Here is a 26,747-nt window from a genome sequence, read left to right on the forward strand (position 1 = left end):
CATGCCCTACAAGCTCTCCATTCCTTCATTGTACTGCATATAGTCATTATCAAAATTGTATCACTTCATCAGTCATGGACAAGGCCATCTGGAGTCACACAGACTAAGTCACTGTGGATGATTCTACATCTTTCTCAAAACTCTCTCAAGGGATAAAATGTTCTTCACCTCTTTTTGTATCTATCAATCCTCCAGATGTTACCATAAATCCTGGGAATTTGAGACTTATAATCGTATCTGTAGAGAAGTACCCAGTCACACTGAGCAAGTCTGTGTCAGTTGTGGAGAGAGGTAGGTCCTGCTTACATAACTGTTTTTAAGAAGCTATATCTGATCAGTAGAGACATGGAAAATGCAGAGATTATGTGGGATTGATAGAGACTTGAAAATGGCTCTTAGAGTGATTGCATCTTACAAAGATCTATATATTAGAAAGATGTCTAGAAGATCTGCTTTGAAAAATGAACTTGTCTGTCTGCAATTAAAAAGGAATTATGATAGGAGATAATAACTAGAGATAGTTTATCAACAAATGTTTAATTCGGCCTGTCACCATGCATAACTATGTAACCATGTTTGCTACCAGACCGGTATATCTTCCTGTTTACTGGACATGCCTGGCCAGATATCTCTTTAGTCTTGCTGTGTGGGAGCCATATTGGATTTGGGCCTGGTTGCTTTGTCACTGTGTGGCCTTGGTCTTAGAATGTAGGATTAAAAGCCTCTCCTTGTGATTTATGGCACAAAAAGTTTACATTCACAGAATGTTGTCAGCCTCAACAAGACCCTTCTGGGTCTCCAGCAAGGTTTGACCCCTGCTGAGCCCTGCCCTTGCATATAGAAGCTTTTTGTCCCCAACTGGGAACAGTCTGGCCAGGTACTTCTCACCTGAGTCAGAATTAGGCTGGCCTTCCTGGTTATTTTCCTAATTTATTCAGGCCACATTTTTGGTCCTTTGTTAAGGAAGTCTCAGCCAGGGTTCCCCACTGTGCTTGGCAGATACCTGCTAAGTGCTGTACTTGGGATATATAGTTGGTCAATAAAGAAACCAGAGGCACTCTTCCTCTTCTGGCTTGACAGGAATAACCTGTGTGTGTGTGTGTGTGTGTGTGTTTCTTTCATCCCACAGGCTTTTGCCCTATTCTCGGTACACTGTCAGTGCAGGCGCTGACATTGCTGAAATTGTGCTCTTTAATGCAAAATAAGTTTAGGTGGTGATTGATCCAAGGAATGGGAAAAGGAGGAAGGGGAACTATTGTGGACTTTGTGTAAAGATAGAGCATTTGAAATGTGGATATTATGATTTTTTTTAATAATGTAAGCAATGATATCACTGCTTGGGTAAGCACAATTGTCATTGTATAAATATAGAAGGCTCAAGTTATTTGTGGCCACTTGCCTGAAAATCAAAAGGTGGTCAGTGTCTTCACTTTTGTTAACGCCCCTTCTCCATTTCAGGACCCAAACATTATAGCTAGAACTGGCATTGGCATCTTCTTGGTTCCTAAATTTTAATTTTTTAAAAAACTTTATTAGATATATTTCTTTACTTCCATTTGAAACATTATTCCCCTTCCCAATTTCCTGTATATAAGCCCCATTCCCTCCCATCCCTCTCCCCCACACAGGTATTCCCCCTATACATCCACTTTATTCCCCCCACATACTCCCCTGCACTGGGGGTCCAACCTTGGCAAGACCAGGGGCTTCCCCTTCCCCTGGTGCCCCAACAAGTCTGTTCTCTTCTATATATGCGGTTGGAGCCCTGGATTATTCCATGTATAGTCTTTCGGAACTGGTTTAGGCCCTGGAAGCTCTGTTTGGTTGGCATTGTTGTTTTGATGGGGTTGCACGCTCCATCAACTGTTTCAATATTTCGTCTAATTTCCTCCAAGGGTCTTGTTCTCAGATCAGTGCTTTGCTGCTAGCATTGACTTCTGTATTGCACATCCTCTGGATGTGTCTCTCAGGAGAGATCTATATCCGGCTCCTTTCAAGATACATTTTATAACTTCATCAATCTTATCTAGTATACATATATATACATACATACATATATATATATATCCATATACATATAATATAATCCCTTTTAAGAAGGACTGGGAGCATCTGAACTTTGGTCATCCTTCTTCTTGAGCTTCCTGTGGTCTGTAGATTGCATCCTGGGTAATTCGACCTTTTTGGCTAATATTCACTTATCAATGAGTGCATACCAAGTGTGTTTTCCTGTGATTGAGTAACCTCACTCAGGATGATATTTTCTAGTTCATTCCATTTGCCTATGAATTTCATGAAGTCATTGTTTTTGATAGCTGAGCAGTCCTCTACTGTGTAGATGTACCACTTTTTGGAATCCATTCCTCTGTTGAAGGGCATACGGGTTCATTCCAGCTTCTGGCTATTATAAATAAGGCTGATATGAACATAGTGGAGCATGTGACTTTGTTGTATGTTGGAACATCTTTTGCGTATATGCTCAAGAGAGGTATAGCTGGGTTCTCAGGTAGTGCAATCTCTAATTTTCTGAGTAAACTCTAGACTGATTTCCAAAGTGGTTGTACCAGTTTGCAATCCCACCAACAATGGAAGAGTGTTCCTCTTTCTCCCCATCCTCCCCAGCATCTGCTGTCAACTGAGTTTTTTATTTTAGCTTTTCTGAATGGTGTGAGGTAGAATTTCAGGGTTGTTTTGATTTGCATTCCCCTGATGACTAAGGATGTTGAACATTTCTTTAGCTGTTTTTTGGCCATTTGATAATCTTCAGCTGAGAATGATTTGTTTAGCTCTGTACCCCATTTTTAATAGGGTTATTTCACTCTCTGGATTCTAACTTCTTGAGTTCTTTGTATGTTTTAGATATTAGCCCTGTATCAGATGTAGGATTGGTAAAGATCTTTTCCCAATCTGTTGGTTGCCATTTCATCCTATTGACAGTGTCTTTTGCTTTACAAAAGCTTTGCAGCTTTATGAGGTCCCATTTGTCGATTCTTGATATTAGAGCATGAGCCATTGGCGTTTTGTTCAGGAAATTTTGCCCAGTGCCCATGTGTTCGAGACACTTCCCCATTTTTTCTTCTCTTGGTGTGAGTATATCTGGTTTGATGTGGAGGGCCTTGATCCACTTGGACTTAAGCTTTGTACATGGTAATAAGAATGGATCAATTTGCATTCTTCTACATGGTGACCTCCAATTGTACCAGCACCATTTATTGAACATGTTATCTTTCTGCCATTGAATGGTTTTAGCTCCTTTGTCAAAGATCAAGTGACTATAGATGTGTGGGTTAAGTTCTGGGTCTTCAATTCTATTCCACTGATCTGTCTGTCTTTGTACCAATCCCATACAGTTTTTATGACGATTCTTTGGTAATACTGCTTGAAGTCAGGGATGGTGATTCTCACAGAAGTTCTTTTAATATTGAGTATAGTTTTTGCTATCCTGGGTTTTGCAAATTGCTCTTTTTATCTCTATAAAGAATTGAGTAGGGATATTGATGGAGATTGTATTGAATCTATAGATTGCTTTTGGCAAAATGGCCATCTTTACTATATTAATCCTGCCAATCCATGAGCATGGAAGATCGTTCCATCTTCTCAGTTCTTCCTCAATTTTTTTCTTAAGAGACTTGAAGTTCTTGTCATGCAGATCTTTCGTTTGCTTGGTTAAAGTCACACCAAGATATTTTATATTACTTGGGAATATTGTGAAGGGTGTCATTTCCTTAATTTTTTTCTCAGCCTGTTTAACCTTTGAGTAGAAGAAAGCTACTGAATTGTTTGAGTTAATTTTATACCCCAGCACGTTGCTGACATGTTTATCAGGTTAAGTAGTTCTCTGCTGGAAGTTTTGGGGTCACTTAACTGTACTATAATATCATCTGCAAATAGTAATAATTTGATTTCTTCCTTTCAAATTTGTATCCCTTTGACCTCTTTTCACTGTCTAAATGCTCTGGCTATGACTTCGACTATTAGATTGAATAGGTAGGGAGAGAGTGGGTACTCTTGTTTAGTTCCTGATTTCAGTTGGGTTGCTTCAATTTTCTCTCCATTTAGTTTGATGTTAGCTACTGGTTTGCTGTTATATTGCTTTTACTATGTACAGATATGGTCCTTGAATTCCTGATTTTTCCAGGACATTTATCATGAAAGGGTGTTGAACTTTGTCAAATGCTTTTTCAGCATCTAATCAAATGACCATGTCATTCTTATCTTTGGGTTAGTTTATAGTGGATTACATTGATGGATTTTTGTATATTAAACAATCCCTGCATCCCTGAAATGAAGCCTAATTGATTATGATGGATGATCATTTCGATGTGTTCTTGGATTCCGTTTCCAAGACATTTGTGAGTATTTTTGCATCAATAATCATAAGGGAAATTGGTCTGAACTTCTTTTTCTTGGTTGGGTCTTTGTGTGGTTTCAGTATAAGATTAATTGTATAATCTTATTATTCAATTATTAATTCATAGAAGGAATTTAGGTGTGTTCCATCTGTTTCAATTCTGTAGAATAGTTTGAACATCTTAGTATGAGGTCTGTAGAAGTAGAGTTTCATAAAGGTTACTCATTGTCAGAGCCCGAATGTGCAGAACTAGAGTTTCATAAAGGTTGCTCATTGTCAGAGTCCGGATGTGCAGGGCCGGACGTGCCTGAGGGAGAGCTAGAGATAGGACTTGCCAAACCACCTATCAACCCCAAGGACACTGACCATCCGTAGCCACCCCTCCCCTTCCTTCACCCCTCTGAGTGAGATGAGCCACCGTACCTGCCTGCAAAGCTGCTAGATAACACATACTCCTTCCTGATGTCATTTCACGCCGAAAGTAACCATGCACCTTTTGAATTGACCAATCATGTGTAACCGAGAGAATGCCCCTTACCTCCCCTATATAAATCCCCCAGTTTGGAAGCTCGGGGTTGATTCCTCTGTCTCCTGTGTGAGATACGTGTCAACCCGGGATCCCAATAAGACCTGGGATCTCGTTAATAAAAGCTACCTCTTGCTGTTACATCAATAATGGCTACCCGTGATTCCTGGGGGCACCCCACCCCGCGATTGGAGCGAGAGATGCGGCTCCCCGTTTTGGGGTATGCTCTTTCAGGTCTTCTGTGAAGCTGTGGTAGAATTCAGACCTGAATCCATCTGGACCCGGGCTCTTTTTGGTTGGGAGACTCTTAATAACAATAACTGCTTCTATTTCTTTAGGAGCTATGGGGGTGTTTAGATGGTTTATTTGTTCCTGATTTAGCTTTGGTACCTGGTATCTGTCTAGAAAACTGTCCATTTCCTCCAGATTTTCCAGTTTTGTTGAATATAGGCTTTTGTAGTAGGATCTAATTTTTTTTTCATTTCTTCAGATGCTGCCACCCTATTCATTTCTGATTTTGTTAATTTGGATACACCCTCTGTGACCTCTGGTTAGTCTAAGGGTTTATCTATCATGTTGATTTTCTGAAAGAACCAGCTCCTGGTTTTGCTGATTCTTTGTATACTCATTTTTGTTTGTACTTGGTTGATTTCAGCTCTGATTTTGATTATTTCCTGCCTTCGACTCCTCTTGGGTTTATTTATTTCTTTTTGTTCTAGAGCTTTTAGGTGTGCTGTCAACAGTGGCCCTTAGAATTGGGGGCGATTTGGAGGGGGCGTTTTGGGTCTCCTTGGGTATTCCATTGTCTTTATAGGTGATATCTTCTGTCCTAATGTGGTCTTTATCTGGTTGGCTGTTTTAACAACTACCTCTAAGGAGAGATCTCTTTAGTTGGATGGGGGGAGGTGGAGTTAGGGGAGAGGCAGGTGGAAGCTCCTTTATTTTTTTAATGGAGTCCTACCCTGGGGGGAGAGGGAGGAGCAGACAGTCTGTTTAGTGTCTCCTTTGAAGCCTTGGGGGTTTTCTGCATCAGCTCAGCCACAGGGCACATCCCCTAGGTGATACAGGACTTAGAAGTTTGAGCACACTTACCCCACACTGCCACAGGGTGGGTGTTGGGCTGTGGAAAGCTGCAAGAACACTGCCAGGGAGGGGGGGTGGGGGGCGAGGGGGTGCAGGAACTGAGGAATTTTTTTTTTAATGTTGTGTTTTTGTGTGTGTCGGTGAACTGTCTGTTACAGAAAAGAAGAGAAACGGTTTGTCCAATGGGAACATTGCCTTGGCCTATCGGCTTTGGGGGATTCCACAGAAGTCCAAAACCTTAAGCCTTTCTGCAGATTAAAGAACTAGGTGCCCTGTGGCTTTACGTGTCTGCTGCATTACCAGGTGAGATAGGGAGTCTGCCAAAACCAATTGCAGGCTGTTTTGCAGGCTGTCAGGATTTAGACAGGGGCTAGAGGGACCTTTAGACAACCCCAGAGAGTCGCTCTGGCCAGGAGCCTTCAGTTGCCCCTTCAGCTTGACCTAAGCTTGAGATGGTGCTGACTGAAAACTCAGCAGGAAAAGATAGGTTGCTACTCTCCAGAGTTGGGGGATGTGACTCACCTTCCCGTACTGCAGTTTTGTTGATCATTGTTCGAGCACTACATTTTATGGCTCTCGTTCCCTAGTGCTCTCCACAGTGATCTCTGGGCAGGCTGGCAAGTTGTGTGGGTACAGGTAAAGGGAGAAAGATCTCAGGAAGTGAGGGGGAACATTTTTTTGCCACCCCAACTGCTGGTCCTTCTCCTTACCCCAACTGCCTGCCACTTTGGGCTGAACCAGCAGGGGACTGACTAGCCAGTGAGGAGTGCAAGGGAGATTCTGGCAGTGATGATTTCCAGAGAGCAGATCTCATCTCCAAGTGGCTCTTATAACAGAAGCTCAGAGACAATGGAATAATTCCTGCATGCCTTTCATTGTGCTTAAATAGTTTTGTGAATGGGTCAGTGTCTGACAGAAGGTACTTCTGATTGTGCTTTTCAAGAAATAGCAATATTTTAATGAACGGAATCTAAGTATCATGGTGAATTCAGTAGGTTCCCAATAGAATTCGCATGTAATAAGGGTACTATTCAAGATACAGCAACATTTTAAGGAACTGAAACACTTTTCTTGGTGAATTCAGGTAGTTGCCATTAGCAGGCTCTAGTAATATGTGTACTTTTATGGATTTATCAAAATCTCATGAACCAAATCTCAGTAACTTGGTGAATTCGGTTAGTTTCCAATAGGCTGCAATACTAATAAGTGGAATGTTGGGGATATAGAAAAATTTTCACGAATGGAATAAAAATTTCTAGGCGAATTCAGTGCGTTCCCAATGGCACATGCTTGTATGAGTGTGCTTTTCAAGAAATAGCAACATTTTAACGAACGGAATCTAAGTATCATGGTGAATTCAGTAGGTTCCCAATAGGATTCGCATGTAATAAGGGTACTATTCAAGATACAGCATCATTTTAAGGAACTGAAATACTGTTTCTTTGTGAATTTTGGTAGTTGCATTAGCAAGCTCTAGTAATATGTGTACTTTAAAAGAATTGTCAAAATTTCATGAGCCGAATCTCAGTAACTTGGTGAATTCGGTTAGTTCCATATAGGCCGCAATAGTAATAACTGGACTGTTTGGGATATAGAAAAATTTTCACGAATGGAATCAAAATTTCTAGGCAAATTCAGTGATTTCACAATGGCACATGCTTGTATGAGTGCGCTTTTCAAGAAATAACAACATTTTAAAGAACGGAATCTAAGTATCATGGTGAATTCAGTAGGTTCCCAATAGGATTCACAAGTAATAAGGGTACTATTCTCGATGCAGCAACATTTTAACGAACTGAAACACTGTTTCTTTGTGAATTCAGGTAGTTCCCATTAGCAGGCTCTAGTAATATGTGTACTTTTAAGATTTATCAAAATTTCATGAGCCGAATCTCAGTAACTTAGTGAATTCGGTTAATTTCCAATAGGCCGCAATAGTAATATGTGGACAGTTGGGGATATAAAAAATTTTTCACGAATGGAATCAAAATGTCTAGGCGCATTCAGTGAGTTCCCAATGGGACATGCTTATATGTGTGTGCTTTTCAAGAAATAGCAATATTTTAACGAACGGAATCTAAGTATAATGGTGAATTCATTAGGTTCCCAATAGTTTTCGCATGTGATAAGGGTACTATTCAAGGTACAGCAACATTTTAAGGAACTGAAACACTGTTTCTTTGTGAATACAAGTAGTTCCCATTAGGATGCTCTAGTAATATGTGTCCTTTAAAAGATTTATCAAAATTTCATGAGCTGAATCTCAGTAACTTGGTGAATTCGGTTAGTTCCGTATAGGCCGCAATAGTAATAACTGGACTGTTTGGGATATAGAAAAATTTTCACGAATGGAATCAAAATTTCTAGGCAAATTCAGTGAGTTCCCAATGCACATGCTTGTATGAGTGTGCTTTTCAAGAAATAGCAACATTTTAAAGAACGGAATCTAAGTATCATGGTGAATACAGTAGGTTCCCAATAGGATTCGCATGTAATAAGGGTACTATTCAAGATACAGCAATATTTTGAGGAACTGAAACACTTTTCTTGGTGAATTCCGGTAGTTCCCATTAGCAGGCTCTAGTAATATGTGTACTTAAAAAGAATTATCAAAATTTCATGAGCCGAATCTCAGTAACTTGGTGAATTCGGTTAGTTCCGTATAGGCCACAATAGTAATAACTGGACTGTTTGGGATATAGAAAAATTTTCACGAATGGAATCAAAATTTCTAGGCAAATTCAGTGATTTCACAATGGCACATGCTTGTATGAGTGTGCTTTTCAAGAAATTGCAACATTTTAAAGAACGGAATCTAAGTATCATGGTGAATTCAGTAGGTTCCCAATAGGATTCGCATGTAATAAGGGTACTATTCAAGATACAGCAACATTTTAAGGAACTGGAACACTTTTCTTGGTGAATTCCGATAGTTGCCATTAGCAGGCTCTAGTAATATGTGTACTTTTAAGATTTATCAAAATTTCATGAGCCGAAACTCAGTAACTTGGTGAATTCGGTGAATTCCAAATAGGCCGCAATAGTAATAAGTGGACTCTTGGGGATATAGAAAAATTTTCACGAACGGAATCAAAATTTCTAGGCAAAATCAGTGAGTTCCCTAGGCACATGCTTGTATGAGTGTGCTTTTCAAGAAATAGCAACATTAACGAACGGAATCTAAGTATCATGGTGAATTCAGTAGGTTCCCAATAGGATTCACATGTAATAAGGGTACTATTCAAGATACAGCTACTTTTTAACGAACTGAAACAGTGTTTCTTTGTGAATTCAGGTAGTTCCCATTAGCAGGCTCTAGTAATATGTGTACTTTTATGGATTTATCAAGATTTCATGAGCCGAATCTCAGTAACTTGGTGAATTCTGTTAGTTCCCAGTAGGCCGCAATAGTAATAAGTGGACTGCTCGGGATGTAGAAAAATTTTCACGAATGGAATCAAAATTTCTATGCAAATTCAGTGAGTTCCCAATGCACATGCTTGTATGAGTGTGCTTTTCAAGAAATAGCAACATTTTAATGAACAGAATCTAAGTATAATGGTGAATTCAGTAGGTTCCCAATAGTTTTCGCATGTAATAAGGGTACTATTCAAGATACAGCATCATTTTAAGGAACTGAAACACTTTTCTTGGTGAATTCCAGTAGTTCCCATTAGCAGGCTCTAGTAATATGTGTACTTTTAAAGATTTATCAAAATGTCGTGAGCCGTGTCTAAGTAACTTGGTGAATTCTGTTAGGACCCAAAGGGCACAACTGTAATAAGTGGACTAGAGCCTGCTAATGGGAACTGCCTGAATTCACAAAGAAACACTGTTTCAGTTCATTAAAATGTTTCTGTATCTTGAATAGTACCCTTATCACATGAGAAAACTATTGGGAACCTACTGAATTCACCATGATACTTAGATTCCGTTCTTTAAAATGTTGCAATTTCTTGAAAAGCACACTCATACAAGCATTTCCCATTGGGAACTCACTGAATTCGCCTAGAAATGTTGATTCCATTCGTGAAAATTTTTCTACATCCCGGACAGTCCACTTTTTACTATTGCGGCCTATTGGGAACTAACTGAATTCACATAGTTACTTAGATTCAGCTCACGAAATGTTAATAAATCTTTAAAAGTACACATATTGACACAAAAAAAGTAGTTGAGAATTACTTAGAGCTAAGGCTATCTAGGTGCTGCAAGGGCAGCACAAGGACATCTGCTGTTGCAATGCAAGGCTTATAGAGAATTCAGAACTGCCATTCAGGAGTAATTAAAGACTCCATGAATAAACTTAGAGAAAGGTTAGACAAAAGGCAGACAGAGAAGCGCATCAGGGATGGTTCGAGAGCTGGTTTAGTAGATCTCCTTGGATGACTACTCTGGTATTTTCCCTTATGGGACCCTTCTTAGTTTTGCTTCTGCTTCTGATTATAGGTCCATGTGTGTTAGAGAAACTAGTTAATAGGTTTGACTCCTACAAAAAGATAGAGATGCTCAACAAGGTTGGTTTGAGTCTTGGTTCACTCGGTCTCCCTGGATGACTACCCTACTCTCTGCTATATGGCTGGGCCATTACTAATAATTTTCTTGGTTTTAGTTTTTGGACCCTGCGTGACAAACAGGTTAATTGCTTTTGTTACAAATCGAGTGAGTGCTGTGCGGTTGATGGTTCTGAGACAACAGTACCAGTCAGTTAGGACAACTGGTGAGACCAAATACGAGACTTGATATCAAAATTCTAAGATTAGAATTACTTAGTAGAAGAAGAGGGGAATGAAAGGAAAATTATACAGATTTAAGGTTTAAAAATATGAAGTTAAAAGAGTATGTTTCAACTCAGGATTAAACACTGTGAAAAGCAAGTCCAGGCAGCCCCGCCCTGCCGCTAGAACTAACAGACCATAAAAGGAAAGGAATGCAGAACAGACCAGGAGTACCGGATCTGACTCACAGGCCACCTGGCAAGAAGAGATAAGCTCCCAGCCCCCGACATCCAGGACACCCCAAAGCTGCCAATGTGTGTAGCTATACCTTATTACCTCATCATGTGAAATAGCCAATCATATGTGAACATGTCTATGTGCCTCGTTTGAATCCACCAATCCCCCTAACTATGCATCTGCTTCTGTACTCCCGCTTCTGCTTCCCCAATCCCTATAAAAGCCCCATGCTGGAGCTGCTGGGCGCGCAACTCCTCCGAAGAGACTGTGTGCCCGCAGGTACCTGTGTTTTCCAATAAACCCCCTTGCTGATTGCAAAAAAAAAAAAAAAAAAAAAAAAGTACACATATTACTAGAGCCTGCTAATGGGAACTGCCTGAATTCACAAAGAAACAGTGTTTCAGTTGGTTAAAATATTGCTGTATCTTGAATAGTACCCTTATTACATGCAAATCCTATTGGGAACCTACTGAATTCACCATGATCCTTAGATTCTGTTCTTTAAAATGTTGGTATATCTTGAAGACTACACTCATACAAGAATGTCCCATTGGGAACTCACTGAATTCGCCTAGAAATTGTGATTCCATTCGTGAAAATTTTTCTATATTCAGAACAGTCCACTTGTTACTATTGCGGCCTATTGGGAACTAACCGAATTCACCAAGTTACTTAGATTTGGCTCACGAAATTTTGATAAATCGTTAAAAGTGCACATATTACTAGAGCCTGCTAATGGGAACTACCTGAATTCACAAAGAAACAGTGTTTCAGATCGTTAAAATGTTGCTGTATATTGAATAGTACCCTTATTACATGCGAATCCTATTGGGAATCTACTGAATTCACCATGATACTTAGATTCCATTCGTGAAAATGTTTCTATATCTTGAAAATTACCCATAAAGCAAGCATGTATTTTGGCAACTAACTGATTTCGGAAGACACTGAGAGCCCATTGTTGAAAATGTTGCTGAATCTTTAAAATACACTCATTAGAAGAACGTAGCATTGGGAACTAACAAATATGGGCAGAAACCAAGATTCTGTTCGTGAAAATGTTGCTATGCATTCCAATGTACATTAATTCCAAGAGTGTCCAGCTGAGAATGAACTGAATTCTCCATGTGACTGAGATTCCCGTCGTGAAAATTTTGCTAAATCTTTCAAAGTACACTTATTACAATTGCTCCTATTGAGAAGTAACTCAATTCGTGAAGAAACTAAGATTCCACTAGTGAAAATGGTGCTATATCTTGAAAAGTACACTGATACAAGCATGTCCTATTGGGATCTCACTGAATTCGCCTAGGTATTTTCATTCCTTTTGTGAAAGTTTTTCTATGTCCCGAAAAGTCCACTTATTACTATCGCTTCCTATTGGCAACTAACTTATTTCGCCAAGTAACTGAGATTCGGGTAGTGAAAATTTTGGTAAATCTTTAAAAGTACACTTATTACTAGAGCCTGCTAGTGGGATCTCCCTGAATTCACAAAGAAACAGTGTTTCATTTCGTTAAAATGTTGCTGTATCTTGAATAGTACCGTTATTACAAGCACATCCTATTGGGAACCTACTGAATTCACCATGAAACTCAGATTCTGTCCGTGGAAATGCTGCTATATCTTGAAAAGCACACTCATACAAGCATGTCCCATTGGGAACTCACGGAATTCGCCTAGAAATTTTGATTCCATTTGTGAAAATTTTTCTATATCCCGAAAAGTCCACTTATTACTATCGCTGTCTATTGGGAATGAGAAATTAGAAATCTACAGAAAGAGCCACGCCCAGGAGATTAATGTAGGCCTTGTTCTGTCTGAGAACAGAACTTCGACTAGATGTTGACCCTTCACATCATTGTGTTGAACCTTGAGTGTCCTATTTCCCCAGTCCATCCCTCTCCTGTAATCTGCTTAAATCTGTGGCACTGCTCTGTGTAAGGTGATGCCATTATGGAGCAAGGCTAGTCCGGTATAAGGCATACCCTATCATTGGATGAGAAGGAAGGGCAGGTGGGGAAATCTCTAGGAAGGAGGGAGTAGAAAGAGAGGTGAGGAAAATCAAGATGGAACAACAGAGCAGGATGATCCAGGTCCAGGTGGATAGTTTTCCAAAGCATTGTTTAAATTTGGCTTATGAGAAAGGAACAGATTTGTAGAGATAACAGTACTTGTTTGGTTCTCATGGTATAAAAGAAACGAGTATGTTTACTTCCCTTTGACTCATGACCCCAGTCCTCACTCTTTTGTGAGCTACATCTTAAAAGGACAAAGTTTTGCATTTTGCCATATATTCATAAGTGTATGTTCATCCAAATTACTGGCAGTATTTCATTATTTTTGCCTAAGAAGATGTTGTCTGATTCCTGGCAGCTGTAGTATCTGGTGTTTACAGGATGCTGGGATTTGGACTGCAGGCCTCATGATTGCACAGCAAGTTCTTTCAACCTGGGAAGTATCTGTCTAATCACCAGAGCTATAGTTTATAAGGAGGCAAATATAGATTTAAACATGGACACTAAGGGAGGAGAAACACACATGAAAGCATGACATGAGAGAAGGGGAGGGAGATGTGGGGAATTGTGCTGTGTAAAGCAAAGACAGAGAGAGCTGGGGCCAAAAACAGATAATTAGAAAAACTTTTAGTTAATTAATTAACTAACTAACGTAATCTGTGTCCATATGTCTATACATGTTACTGTGTGTGTATGGAGACCAGAGGACAAATGAGTGGGGATGTCGTCCTCCTACCCCATGGATTGTAGTTATAGAACTTGGATCCTCATGGGTGATGACAAGTTCATTTACCCCCTTTTAAAAGTGACAATTTTTATTTTTCTGTGTGTGTGTGTGTGTATGGCAGGAGTTGTGTGTGTGAATGTTGTAGAAATTGTTTAATCCTCACACAGGGTTTCTCCCCTTCCTCTGACTACTTAGTTCCTAGATAAAAGACACCCACAAGCTTTATATTTACATTAATCAGCAAAGGAGCTGGGCAGATATGGATCCTCTTGATGGTATGTCTGTTTCACAGCCAATAATCCCACTATAAAATTAAATTTCCTATGTCTGGGCTTCTCTTAATTCCAATTAGCCAACCTATCTGAACCATGGAGGCTTTCTCCTCCTTTCACATTCTTTTCCCCTCATGGTTCTTCTCTGACGCCAGAAGTCCTGGAATGCTAAAACCTGTCTCTGTGTCTTCTGCCCAGCTGTGGACTGTTGGCATCTTTATTCACTTATCAGAAATAATTTGGGGAAAAGATCACATCTCATCACTTGGGTTACTTGTGGACTCTTGTCTCTGGTACAATCAGGCCTTGGGGGTCTGCAGTTAGCATTCCAATGCACAGCAACAGACCAAACCACAAAACAAGGAGGTCAGGAGCATCTGGTGGGGGTCAGGTTTCAGTGTAGGTCCCAGGTTACATCAGGCTTGGCGACACAAGAACCTTTACCCATTGAGCTATCTTATTGGCTCATGAAAAACCTTTTACAGGCTCCTTTGGCCTGGTGGCTCTGCATATGTGAGCTTGCATGTTTGGAGGCCAGCGGACAACTTTGGGTGTTACTCTTCAGGTGCCATAAATAGGACAGGTCGACTTGGCCATCTGGCTAGGGAGGATATGGAGTCTCTGTCTCCCCAGCACAAGTGTGTGCCACCAAACCAGGTTTCTTTATTGTTGTTGTTATTTTAATTTGTTTCTTGTGTTTGGAGTGAAGTTTATTTTCTGAGTTTCTGGTCCCATGGCTTTCTATGTGTGCAGGAGAGGACAAAAAAAGGCTGTGATAGATGCATGTATTGTATATGATTGTTCTTGAGTCTAGCATAAAACTGAACAGAATGTTCCTCTCTGGCTTAGTCTTGTTTGATCACACTCAAGGTTTAAGAGAATCTTCTTTGTTTTTTTTTAATTTTTTATTAAGTATATTTTTTATTTACATTTCCATGTTATTCCCCTTCCTGGTTTCCTGTCCATTCGCTCTCCCACCCTTCCAAGAGGGTGTTCTTGCAGGTTTAATTATAGGACAAGGGTTATATAATTCTCTAAACTCCATGATCCTTACATCTAAGACTACTAAGTATGTACTTTGTTTCATTTTTTTCCGTTTGGCACAATCTCAATTATGTAGCTGAAATGTGGAATAAATTACTAATACTAAAATTATTAAGTGTTCTTAAGTTCACTAGGGCACAGGCCAAGAGATTGGAAAAGACTGGATCTGATGCAAATACTGAGACTTTTCTATTGCCCGTGCTGGCCTAAAGATGGGCAGCTAATCCACAGAGGGCAGCATTTCTCTGGCTATTAAGGACCACGCGTCACTCTGTCTGCTTAGCCATTCTCTACGGATTTCATTTGACACTATTTTAGTCTACTGTAGAGAAATGACAGGAAGCAACTGCTCCTAGCTTGCCAGCTGCAGGGCACACTAGGATGGTTTGATCACTCCAAGCATACTGAGATACCGAGGAGGCACAGTTCCTTAAGCAGAGGATTCTGGTAACTCTTACTGGCAAGTAAGCTGCAAACCTGAGGACGTGGCCTTCATGTTCATTCTCTCGTGAGAAAGTTACTTTGCTTATAGGTTAGTTAGACAACAGCACATCTAACAGATCGAAGAGTCGGACTGCTGACAAGTTTCTCAGTTTGCAAAGAGGTTTGCATCACTTCGATCCAAGATATGCTATTGGTAGGGAAGCAGCAGCTGGTGAGAACTATAAATTGTGGTAAACTTTTATCCTGCTTTGCCTTTAAAAGAAGTTGAAACTGAGTAAACTGTGAATTGGCTGACTGGGCTGTGAAGCCCCATATCCAGATTAATTCACACCTTCCTTGAGACCTCAATGTACTAGACTGTAGCATTGAATCCATTTTTCTGCTTTGGCTCCATAGTTAGTCATAGCACTACTCAAGACTTCTCAGAATTAAACACACACGTGCCCAGACATGCATATGCACATGCGCGTGCGCGCGTGCACACACACACACACACTCACACTTACGCACATGCACGCACATCAGTTAATTTTGATATGCCTCGAGTAAGCCCAATGGCTGGACATTTCTAATCCTCCTGACATCTAGCATACATTTCCCGCTGGTATCCCAGGAGGGATCTATGTTTAAATCTGTGTTTTATCTTTGTTGCTCTGTTACATTCTGGGAAAGTCTCCACTTTCCCTATAGGGTCCTATTCTCTTCCACCTATATTGTAGGCTGCTGTCTCTCTTGCAGCTCTTAAATCTGATCCTTCTAAATATGGATCATGGTGATTCTCTTCATTCTCCCCTCTCTCAAACCCTTGCCCTGTCTTTCTGTCTTTCTACCCAGTCATTGCTTATATGGCAACTCTTTATTTTCAATTAAAGGACTCCAGGAGCCTCAGGCCTGGAAGTGTGGTTTTTTGGGGAGCCAAAATAAGACAATGCTCAACACCAGATGTTGACCCTTTACACATACATTCTTGATATTAAATTAAGCAACTTTCTTTAAGAATATTGGAATTTGATCCTTAGTACTAGGGAGGGTAAACATAAAGAAGGAAATGGCAGACATTTTGACTGTGGCCTCAGTTCATATGTTGCTCGCTAGAACTTAGTCACATGCACACTCTTGATTTGATAGTCACCTAGGAAATGTAATTCATAGTTCCATACTCTGTACCCTATTAAAGATATAGGAAATGTGAAAGGAAGATAGACATAACAGTACAGACTCTCTCAAAATTCTCTTAGACCTCTGGGTTTGTTTTTCATTTATTTAAGCATTCCTGAGTGCTTTGTATTCTTTTAGTGGCCATTCTCTGATCCACATTTTTATCTTCAGGACATTAAATACAGCATTTAAAACTGTGGTGAAGTGCTAAAATGCTTAAAACATAAAAATGTAACATTTTGATGATCCTTTTTTAGTTATCGTTTTATGTGTAAAGGTATTTTTGCTTGCTTGTATGTCTCTAGACCACATTCTTGCCTGGTAACCACAGAGGCTAGAAGACAGCATTGGGTACTCCCGGTACTAGAGTTAAAGACAGCTGTGAATCACCATGTGGGTGCTGCCAGTGGAGCCCACCATAGTCCTCTGAGAGAGAAGCCATTGCCCTTGGCTGCTCAGCCATCTCTTTGGTCCCAACCATTTTTACATGGGTTGTTCAGTAACATTAATACAGTGTGCAACAGACATTACCACCATTCGTCAGTAAATCCCTTTCATCTTGACCTAAGATGCTCCTGTTATTATCCCAATCCCAAAACACACTCTCCAATTTTCAGTATCTCCTAAATACTTGAAGTATCTGGTCTGAGTGGGATGGTAGAGCAGTTTACCTTTACAAATGACTGCTTTTCTTAGCATCTTGTTTTCATGACTATGCTGTTGCACATCCTAAATTTCCTCAGTCTAAATAATATTTCATATGTGTATGTGGCGTGTTTTGTTTTTTGATATTATATCAATGTATATTTGGGATTGCTTTCACCTGTTAGCTACTATGAATGCTGCTGTTGGGAATACAGGTGTACAGATAAATGTTTCATTGTGAGCAAGTGGACCATGACATCAGACAGAAGAACTCAGAAGGTTTAGTGATCTCAAACACCATGAATCTCAGAATTGATAATGGTAGGAATGAGGCCATTGCCTGCTCTAGAACATGTAACCAGGACACCACACTGAGAAGACCAGGACTATTAGTCACATAGGAAAAACACCTGGAGTCCTTCCCCATGCAAATAGAGCATCACTAGCTTCTCAAACTGATCCAGTGGGAAGCATCTTCCCTTGGATCCCACTCTACTTCTCCAAAAGTATATTTCCTATTCACATTTAATAAAGTACAGAAGCTATGTTACCTAGAGTAATCTGAGAGTGTCTGTTTTACTGATCTGTAACTCTTGGGAAAGAGCTTTCTCTCCAGAAGCTGTCATCAGAAGCTTTCATCTGGACCTTGGCGCAGTCTCCTGCCATCAGCAAAGCCTACTGCTGCTAGTGCCACCCTGGCACTGGCACTGGCACTGCCACAGTAGCAGAGGGGACACAGGACCCTGGCTACCTCTCCTGTATTGTCCTCCCAAACCTCCCCGCTTTCCTTGTAAGAGCTGTTAACACTCTGTCCATTTGCTGCCAGACCAGAGACCCCAGGAAGCAACTCAATCCATTTTCACCAAGGGCCACATCTACTTTGAGTTTGGGTCTATACTCAGAAGTGGACATAGATAATGTAGTGCTGTAGTAATGATTTGGATTTCTGCCATGCTTTTTCCCACAGTGGGAGCATCATTATATCCTCTCACCTATTTCCTCTCTTGGGAGATGAAAGTAAGAGGATCAGGAATTCTGGCTATTTGGGTTACATAGAGTGTGACTCAAGGGAAAAAAGGGCTGAGGAAAGAGTTAAGTGGTAGAGCACTTGCTTAGGGCATACATGACACTGGATTCAATACTTAGATTATGCCCAATACCCTGAACCACAGTACCCATCTGTTTGGGTGTGAGGAGGCCTCTCCTAGGGGTTTTGTATGATTGGTGACTGGGAGTATATTTTCCTGTGCTTATTGGCCATCCATACATCAAACCTGTTAGATTACTTTTTCAGTGATGATAAAATTAGTTTTAAGTAGCCTATATCTTTATCTCTTATTGCATATAATTTCACATACTTTCTTCCATTTCGTAAGTCGCCTTTTCACTGCTGTGTGATTTGATGCAGTTTTAACTTAAATATTTATTTTCTTAATGTGTATGAGTGTTGTGGATTGGTTGTAATGCTATTTGTGTTCATTTGGCTCCCAAAAGCACATGGGAACCACATGTCTGCCTGTAAGACTCTGAGGGTCCTTACCCCTAGTAGCCTCTGATTTGTAATAAAGTTGCTGGTGGCCAATGACTGGGCAGGGAGACAGAGGCGGGACTTGGGAATCACCATTGCTAGGGAAAGTGAAGGTCCTGGCCTGAGAAATGTAGGACAGGGAGACAAAGACACAGAGACACTGACAACATGTAAGAATTGGAGATCAAGGCGCATGAGGGCTGCAGGCTGTGGTCTGTGGCTACCAGTGTTGAATATAGGCTTCCGTAAAAAATAATTAAAGCATATGGGAGGGGAGACTGTTTTAGTTGCAGGCATGTTTGGATGGGTCCAGACATTTCGATGTTTAAAGTATATTAAATAGAAGGCTCTGAGTGTGTGTGTGTGTGTGTGTGTGTGTGTGTGTCTGTGTCTGTGTCTGTGTGTGTGTCTGTGTCCGTGTCTGTGTGTGTTTCATTCGAGAACCCAGAGCATTTTGGCGGGCGGTGAGGATTGTGATTGTGTGCTGTTGCCACCGGCGGCAGCATTTGAGTGCTGGTATTTATTAATTCAACATATGAATATTTGACTACATGTTTTGTAGAGGCCAGAAAATGTTGCATATCCTGAAACTGGAGTTATAGATGGTTCCAAGTTGCCTTGTGTGCGCTGGATACTAAACCTTAGTCCTGTGCAAAAAAACAAGTGTTCTCAAGTGCTGAACCATCTCTTCAGCTCCATTCTTTCCTTTTTCTCCCCAAAAGTTTAATTAAGAGTTTTAGTTGGCACACAAAATCATGGGATTTATTCTTGTCATGGACCCCCTTATGCTTTCATAGTATTACATCTGAGTATTTTCTAGTTTTCTACTTTGTTGTGACTATATGTTCATATCATATCCAAGAAATCATTAACAAATCCACTGTCAAAATATTTACCTATTTTCTTTTTCTTGAGTTCAGTAGTTTTGGTCTTATGTTTAAGTCCATTTTATAATCTATTATGAATTAATATTCATATATAGTGTCAGCTAATGGTCCATCTTCTTTTGCATGTGATATCCCAGTTTCACTAACTCTCTTCATTTAAAAGACTGTCCCATTGATTTCTTACAGAGGAGCCCCTTTAAATACAGATGTCCCTGGATTGAACTATACCTTAAGGTCCTCAGTTGTAAGTAACTGCTAAGTAGGAAACTGATGGCTAAGGTAAGGGGGAAAGGTACTGAGAAGAGAGATAAGTGTAGGCCCAAACCCAGCTTATCTCTCCTTGTCTAATAGTGGCCCCAGGTTGCTTTCTCTACATTTGTGGCACATTATGTGTTATGTCATACAACTAAAATGGGCACAACACTGAACTCATTGTACATTTGTTTTAGTTAACAAATATTTCTTGTAACTATTAAGTGAGGGTAAGGTAGCACTTTGTATCTGTATATGACCACAGCAATGAGACTGAATAAAGTCACTCAAAGCAGTTGCACTTACTTGTTTTTGGTTATTGGATTGTTTGAGATAGCATCTAACTACATAGCTATCTAGCCTCTGTTGGCTTGAACTCAGAATGCTCTTGCCTTAACTTCTTCCTGTGTTCTGGGATTACAGGTGTGACTTACTGTACCTGGCTTGTTCTTCTTATGTCTCCTCCCCACAACACTGCCATTACCATTCCTAGGTAGCCCAAACCAGCTATAACTGTTCAGCCTCAGTCTTCTGAATGTTGAAATTATGGGGGTGTGGGGGGGGGCAGGCAAGCTTCAATTTCTTTCAGTAATACTTCATATTTTTAGGAGTTACAAATGCCATTAGCTGTATTTGGGAGCATTTTGTCAGGGTGTGATAAATGAGCTCTTTATTATTTATTGTATAAGTAATTTTCTTAGTAAATATGTAAAATGCCACTTTTGCAAAACCTGATTGTTCCTAATGAAGATAGTTCCTTTGACAAATATTAAAATAAAGAATCAAATGTGGTACTGTATGCCAAGACCCAGTCTGAGTCTGTAGGATAACTTTGAGTTCTAGGCCATCCTTGGCGATAGAGACCCTATGTCAGAAAAACCAAAAAATAAGCAAAATTAAGTAAAGCTTAACAATGCCCTCATTCCTTCAAAGACAAGTTCAAAATTTTCTAACCAAAAAGTCAAACAGTTCCTTTTACACAACTATCAAGTGGGCCCGGATGGTGAAAGTCAGCTACACCCCAAAACTGATAATGCTCCTAGACAGCAGGGAGCCGTTTAAGAGGTCTAAAGCCTCTATTTCCCATTTAGCATTGGCCTCCCCTGTTTCCCTTTTTTCTTCTCTCTATGATAAGAAAAAGGGAGGAATGTTATCATCAGAAGTGATTTACAGCTAGCCTCTGAATCCAGCAATGTCATCATCCTTAGGTAACAAAGACCTGCTTGCTTCTGTTGCCATGGAAACCGCCACACTCTCAAGGCACATGGCTCACTCACATTAAAATTACACACACACACACACACACACACACACACACATATTCACACACTCACACACAAATGAGTATTTGCAAACAGATAAGTAAGATAGAGTACACTATTCTTTGTACTATTTTATACTATCATATGTATTTATAACTATGCTCACATAAAGAAAAACTATTGTAAGTAACTAAACATCATTTAAAAGATGGTAAGAAGTAATACGTATCTATGTAAGCAATGGAAATGGAGAAAAGTACACAATTACAGTGAGAAATTATCTCTTTTTAAATTGTTTTTAATGAGTTTTTAAATAACCATACCACTAACTTTCAATTTAAGTCCCCAGGAATTAAATTCCTAAAGCATATTGTACCATAACTAACATGGATAAATCCTACCTCATAGTAACTAGTACTTTTTTAAATAGGCAAAGACATATTTGTATCCATGAAAATACATTGTTTCAGGTAGCACAATTTAAATTTTCAATCTCCTCCTTCCTCTCCAGCCTGTCAACAGCCTTATTTTCAAATGTTTTCCTATTTCCCATCCTTTCCTTTTCACTTCCTCAGTCAGGTTCTTCCAATGAAATTTAGGTCATATACGCAGTATTCCTGCTTAGCATAATCTTCTGTGAATATGTAAGAGATATACCTCTTTCCATGGTCCTTCCTCTTATGTTCATTAATGGACCTGGTGAAATTCAATAAAAACACACTAAGAAGTGAAATAAATGGTATAGTGACTTGTTTTCATATAAATCAAGGATGTAAGTACAAAATATTAAGTTTAAATTAATAGGCTAAATAACAGTTTTGTGCTACAACAAATAAAAGCAGTTTTTCAAAAAACAAAACAAAACAAACAAACAAAAAGCAAAGACAGGGTATGTTGCAAAACAAAGCAGGTGAGCCCTAAACTATGAGATTTAGGAAGCAGATTTCTTTCTGAGAAATATTTCCGCCTATAGTAATGGAACCCAGTGACACCATCAATAATGATCCAAGACAAGGAAGGCATCCCACCAACCAGCAGAGCTGATATTCGCTGGCATACATTTGGAGGATGGCCACACCCTGTCCAACTACAACATCCAGAAAGAGTGCACCTTGCACCTGGTGCTGTGTCTGCACAGTGGCATCATCGAGTCATTCCCTTGTCACCTTGTCCAGAATTACAATTGTGACAAGATGATCTGCCACAAGTGCTACTCATGCCTGCACACAGTGTAGCCAACTGCTACAAGAAGTTCGGCCACTCCAATAACCTTAGCCCCAAAGAAGAAGGTCAAATAAGGCTGGGGCCATACCTGGCCTGTGACCCTGTGACCAAATAAAATCCATTGACTGGGGCAAAAGAGAGAGAGAGAGAGAGAGAGAGAGAGAGAGAGAGAGAGAGAGAGAGAGAGAGGGAGAGAATGACAAAGAAAAATATCAAGCTGGGCACAGGACTTAAACCCTAGCATTCAGAGACAGAGGGTAGGCACATCTCTGTAAGTCTGAAGGCAGCCTGGTCTACAATGTGAGTTCCAGGACAGTCAGGACTATACAGAAAACCCTGACTCAAAAACAAAACAAAATTCTGACAATTAGCTTTCCTGTGTAAAACCATTATGACTCTTTAACATATCCAACAAAAATTCATGTATTGGTGGCAAGAAAATACACTGTTAACTATGAATACTCTATGCTGGTACAGCACACCAGACAAACCCACAATTGGAAAACAGCTGTGTAAGAAATATAGTAAGACACACATTTAAACAACTAACATTATTGGATTTTGTACTAAAAACTGAGATCTTACGAGTAAACTGTAGTGGTTTGGCTTGACGCTGCTTGTATATTATTGTTCATATTGGTTCCTCAAGAGGGGTTGCCCCCACTCCAGAAGCAGAGCATCATGTACTTAGGTGATGCTATGTGAACCTTCTCTCCACTTTAATAGGTCAATAAAAGGTTAGAGCCTATGACTGGGTAGTGGATAGGAAAGGTGGGACTGAAGGCTAAGGATGGGGTGGCAGGTAGAAGGAGAAAAAGAATGAAGGAAGAGGAGAGAAGGAAGCCACTATGCACCAGAATCATGTGGCTGGGAGAAACCCGAAGTAAAAAGGAGTCTTAGAATTGGGAAATAAGTTAGTATTGTATTAGATATGCCCAATCTAGGCATATAACTTATAATTAAAATATTTGGATTGTGTTTCTTTTACATGGGCTGTTAGGGTTGGAAGTTTTAGTAACAAATTGACAAACCCATGTCTGGCTTAGAACCAAAGTAACCCAATACAGAAATCCACCCCCATCCACTGAATATTAACAACTAGGGCTTCACTCTAAAGCTGCTTCAGGGTGGAAATTAAGCATGAGTCTAAAAGGTGTACAGAGAGCTAACCTAGAGGCTCCCTGCCCAAGCCCCAAGCAAACCTAGGCAACCAGAGGTACCACACCAGCTCTGAGCTGGGACACAAGGTGGCGCCAGTTGGGGTTTCCTAAATATGAGAAAAAAAAGGAGGACAGGAAGTCAAGGTTGCCTGAGATGAGGCCTTCACAACTGAAAATTAGCAACTGAAAACACAGCAGGTATCTTTCCAAAGCTTTCACACAGATAACAATGAGCTGATCTAGGCAGCTCTCTCCCAAGTCAACCTTCCTGTGCACACTTTGATTTCCAACATCCCTCCACTTCTAAACAGGGCACAGGACACAGGTAGCAAGACCAGCTCTCTCAACTGCTTACACTGCAGGCTGTGTAAGATCAATACACAGGCTGAAGGCTATACAGGACAGTCAAAAGAGCTAAAGGGCTCAAAACCAAAAAAGCCAAGGGTCTTTGTACAGTCATCCCCTCCCTATTAGTGAAAGAATCCGAAAGGTCCTTAATGTCCTAAAACAAACACCAGAAGGAAACAAAGATAAAAAACACCAGACCAAATATAAGAATTAAAATAGTACCACTGCACTCTTTTCCTCCTTCGCTTTTTCCTACATAAGGTGCTATAGAGAATTGAGGAATTTCTTAAGTAGTGAATATAAAAAAGCAGTGATTTTGTTTTTAACATTCTTAGCATCTCAGAGTATATATGACCAAAGTCTAAGAAATTAAATTTGCCAAGATATGTTGAAGAAAATTTTTGCATTTTCTACAGGCTAACAATAGAAGCTGTACCAGAATCCACTCTGACGTAACACTTTACCAGCAGAACTTGTAATTATAAACAGTATGATCTGCTCTCGTTAAGCAAATATCTTGATTGATTAGTACTTAACTTTAACTCAACAAATAAATAAAATAGTTAGATTCAGTCATCACAGAGACAACAACAGTACAATTAATAGAGTCATGAAAATGTAGCTTTACCTTGTGTCTATATAACAAGGAACTATAGTAAGGACTAAAGGGGGCTAATATTGCACATACCTTAAGAGGCATGGATCTGGGCAGGAGAGATAGCTCAGTGGACAAGAGGTCATGAATTTCATTCCCAACAACCACATGGTGGCTGACAACCATGTGTAATGGGATCTGATGCCCTATCTTGATGTGTCTGAAGACAGCTACAGTGTACTCATGCTAATTGATTAATTAATTAATTAATTAGCCATGGACCCAGAGAAACAAGGTGAAATCATCTAAACCAGTATGAAGACAACCAGCCAATCAAGCACAGTAATATATGAAGAGATCTTAAATGACAAATATGTATCTGTCAACTGCACGGGTTAAAAAAAAATGACACTGACATACATATTGACAGCAATTAGCTGTCAATTGGGGGCAAACATACACAACTATGACCATCAAGAAGACTCAAAATTAAGAAAAATTTGGGTAGTAATACTCAATAAAAAAAGACAAGTGCTAAAATGATCAGAAAGGAATAAATCTAGATTGGGTAAATGAAAACTCAGAAAATAATTATTTGTATAAAAAAAAGTAAATAAAATTAATTAAATAAGTAAATAATTGGGGGCCAGAAACAGATGGAACAATCTCACTGGGCAAAAAAAAGTAGGTGAGTAGGTGTCTTACAGTTTTATTGCTGTGAAGAGACACTGTTACTGAGTCAACTTTGATAAGGAAAACTGACATTGGGCTGGCTTACACTCTCAGAAGTTTAGTCCATTATCACCATGGTGGGAAGCACAGCAGCATTCAGGGAGGCATCGTGCTGGATAAGGAGCTGAGAGTTCTACATCTTCATCTGAAGGCAGGAGCAGGAGACTGTGTCGACACTGGTCATAGCTTGAATATAAAGACCTCACAGCCCACTTTCCCAGTGACCCACTTCCTCCAACGTGGCCACACATACTCCAACAAGGCCCCACCTCCTAATAGTGCCACTCCTTATACGACAAGCATTCAAGCATATGAGCCTATGGTGGTCATTCCTATTCAAATCATCACAGCATATAAGTCTTCAGACAGGGAGTTCATAGCTGAAACTATATAAAAATTAAAATTTCCAACCCACAAGACAAACTACTCATTCATTCCAGAGACTAGACCCAGGAAGAGTAGATAGAGCTGGTAGAAGACGCAACCAATACAAAGGGGTAACTTGGTGATACCCTTTCTAGACTGATAATTATCGCCCTTTCCTGACCTTCTTTGACAAATCTAAAAATGTTCTCTGCTATGTATGTACCCTTTCTCAAGCAAGAATAAACAGATCTTTCTCTAGGAAAACACAAACATGCAACCCAAAGGACCTCAGGGCCAACCGTAATCCTGAGTTCCTGCATGAAGACCCTGAGAGATGAAGTGAAGCCTGGGATACTAATATAGACTCCAAGGTGTTGGAAGCGCCAAAGCTGTGATTTCTGCCAGGGAAAGTTGCTTACATGGGATAGAATCAGCCTGGAAGAGATATATTTTACAGGCAGAAAGATGGAGGGATGGTGCCATCTAAGCCTCTGATATCAGATACTACACTTGATCTTAGCCAAAAGGCCGAGAAGCAATAGCCTCTGATATCAGATATTAAGCTAGAGCACTGGTTCTCAAACTTCCTAATGCTGTGACCCTTTAATGCAATTCCTTGTGTTGTGGTGAACCCCAACAATAAAATTATTTTGTTGCTACTTCATAACTGTAATTTTGCTACTGTCATGAATCATAATGTAAATATATGCTTACAGATGGTCTTAGGGAGCCCCTGTAAATGGGCCATGACCCACAGGTGGGAAGTCTGACCTAGGGGACTTGATGTTTACATGCTACCTTATCAGTCTTGCTTGGTCCAGCGTTTTCTGACTATGCCCCCATTCCTCCTTTTAGGAAAGAGTACTATACATTTTTCCATTGTATGTTGAAATTAATTCACTTTTCAAATTCACAGGGTTTTATCGAGACTGTGGGAGACCATGGGGTCTTCTGAAGTAGGATTAAATATACTTCATATTATAACAATGGCCTTTGGAGCCTGGGAGGGAAATGTGGTGGTTTGAATGAGAATATCTCCCATAGGCTCAAATGTCTGAATCCTCGTGGTGACTTACAGGCTATACCTTGCTAGGGGCTAGCTCTGAGGCTAGTATATAGACTAGCCCCAATTCCTGTTCACTCTCTCTGCTTCATATTTGGGGTTTAACA

The 26,747-nt window shown here is 40.0% G+C and overlaps 2 pseudogenes; both read right to left on the reverse strand.

The window, feature by feature from the left end:
* LOC134485541 (polyubiquitin-B-like) overlaps positions 1-26,747 on the reverse strand; it is a 583,854-nt pseudogene that overhangs the window by 94,374 nt on the left and 462,733 nt on the right.
* Positions 26,002-26,117, reverse strand: LOC120101110 (U2 spliceosomal RNA; annotated as a pseudogene).

The sequence above is a fragment of the Rattus norvegicus genome, chromosome 2 (genome assembly GCF_036323735.1).
Source record: "Rattus norvegicus strain BN/NHsdMcwi chromosome 2, GRCr8, whole genome shotgun sequence".
Taxonomy (NCBI): Eukaryota; Metazoa; Chordata; class Mammalia; order Rodentia; family Muridae; genus Rattus; species Rattus norvegicus.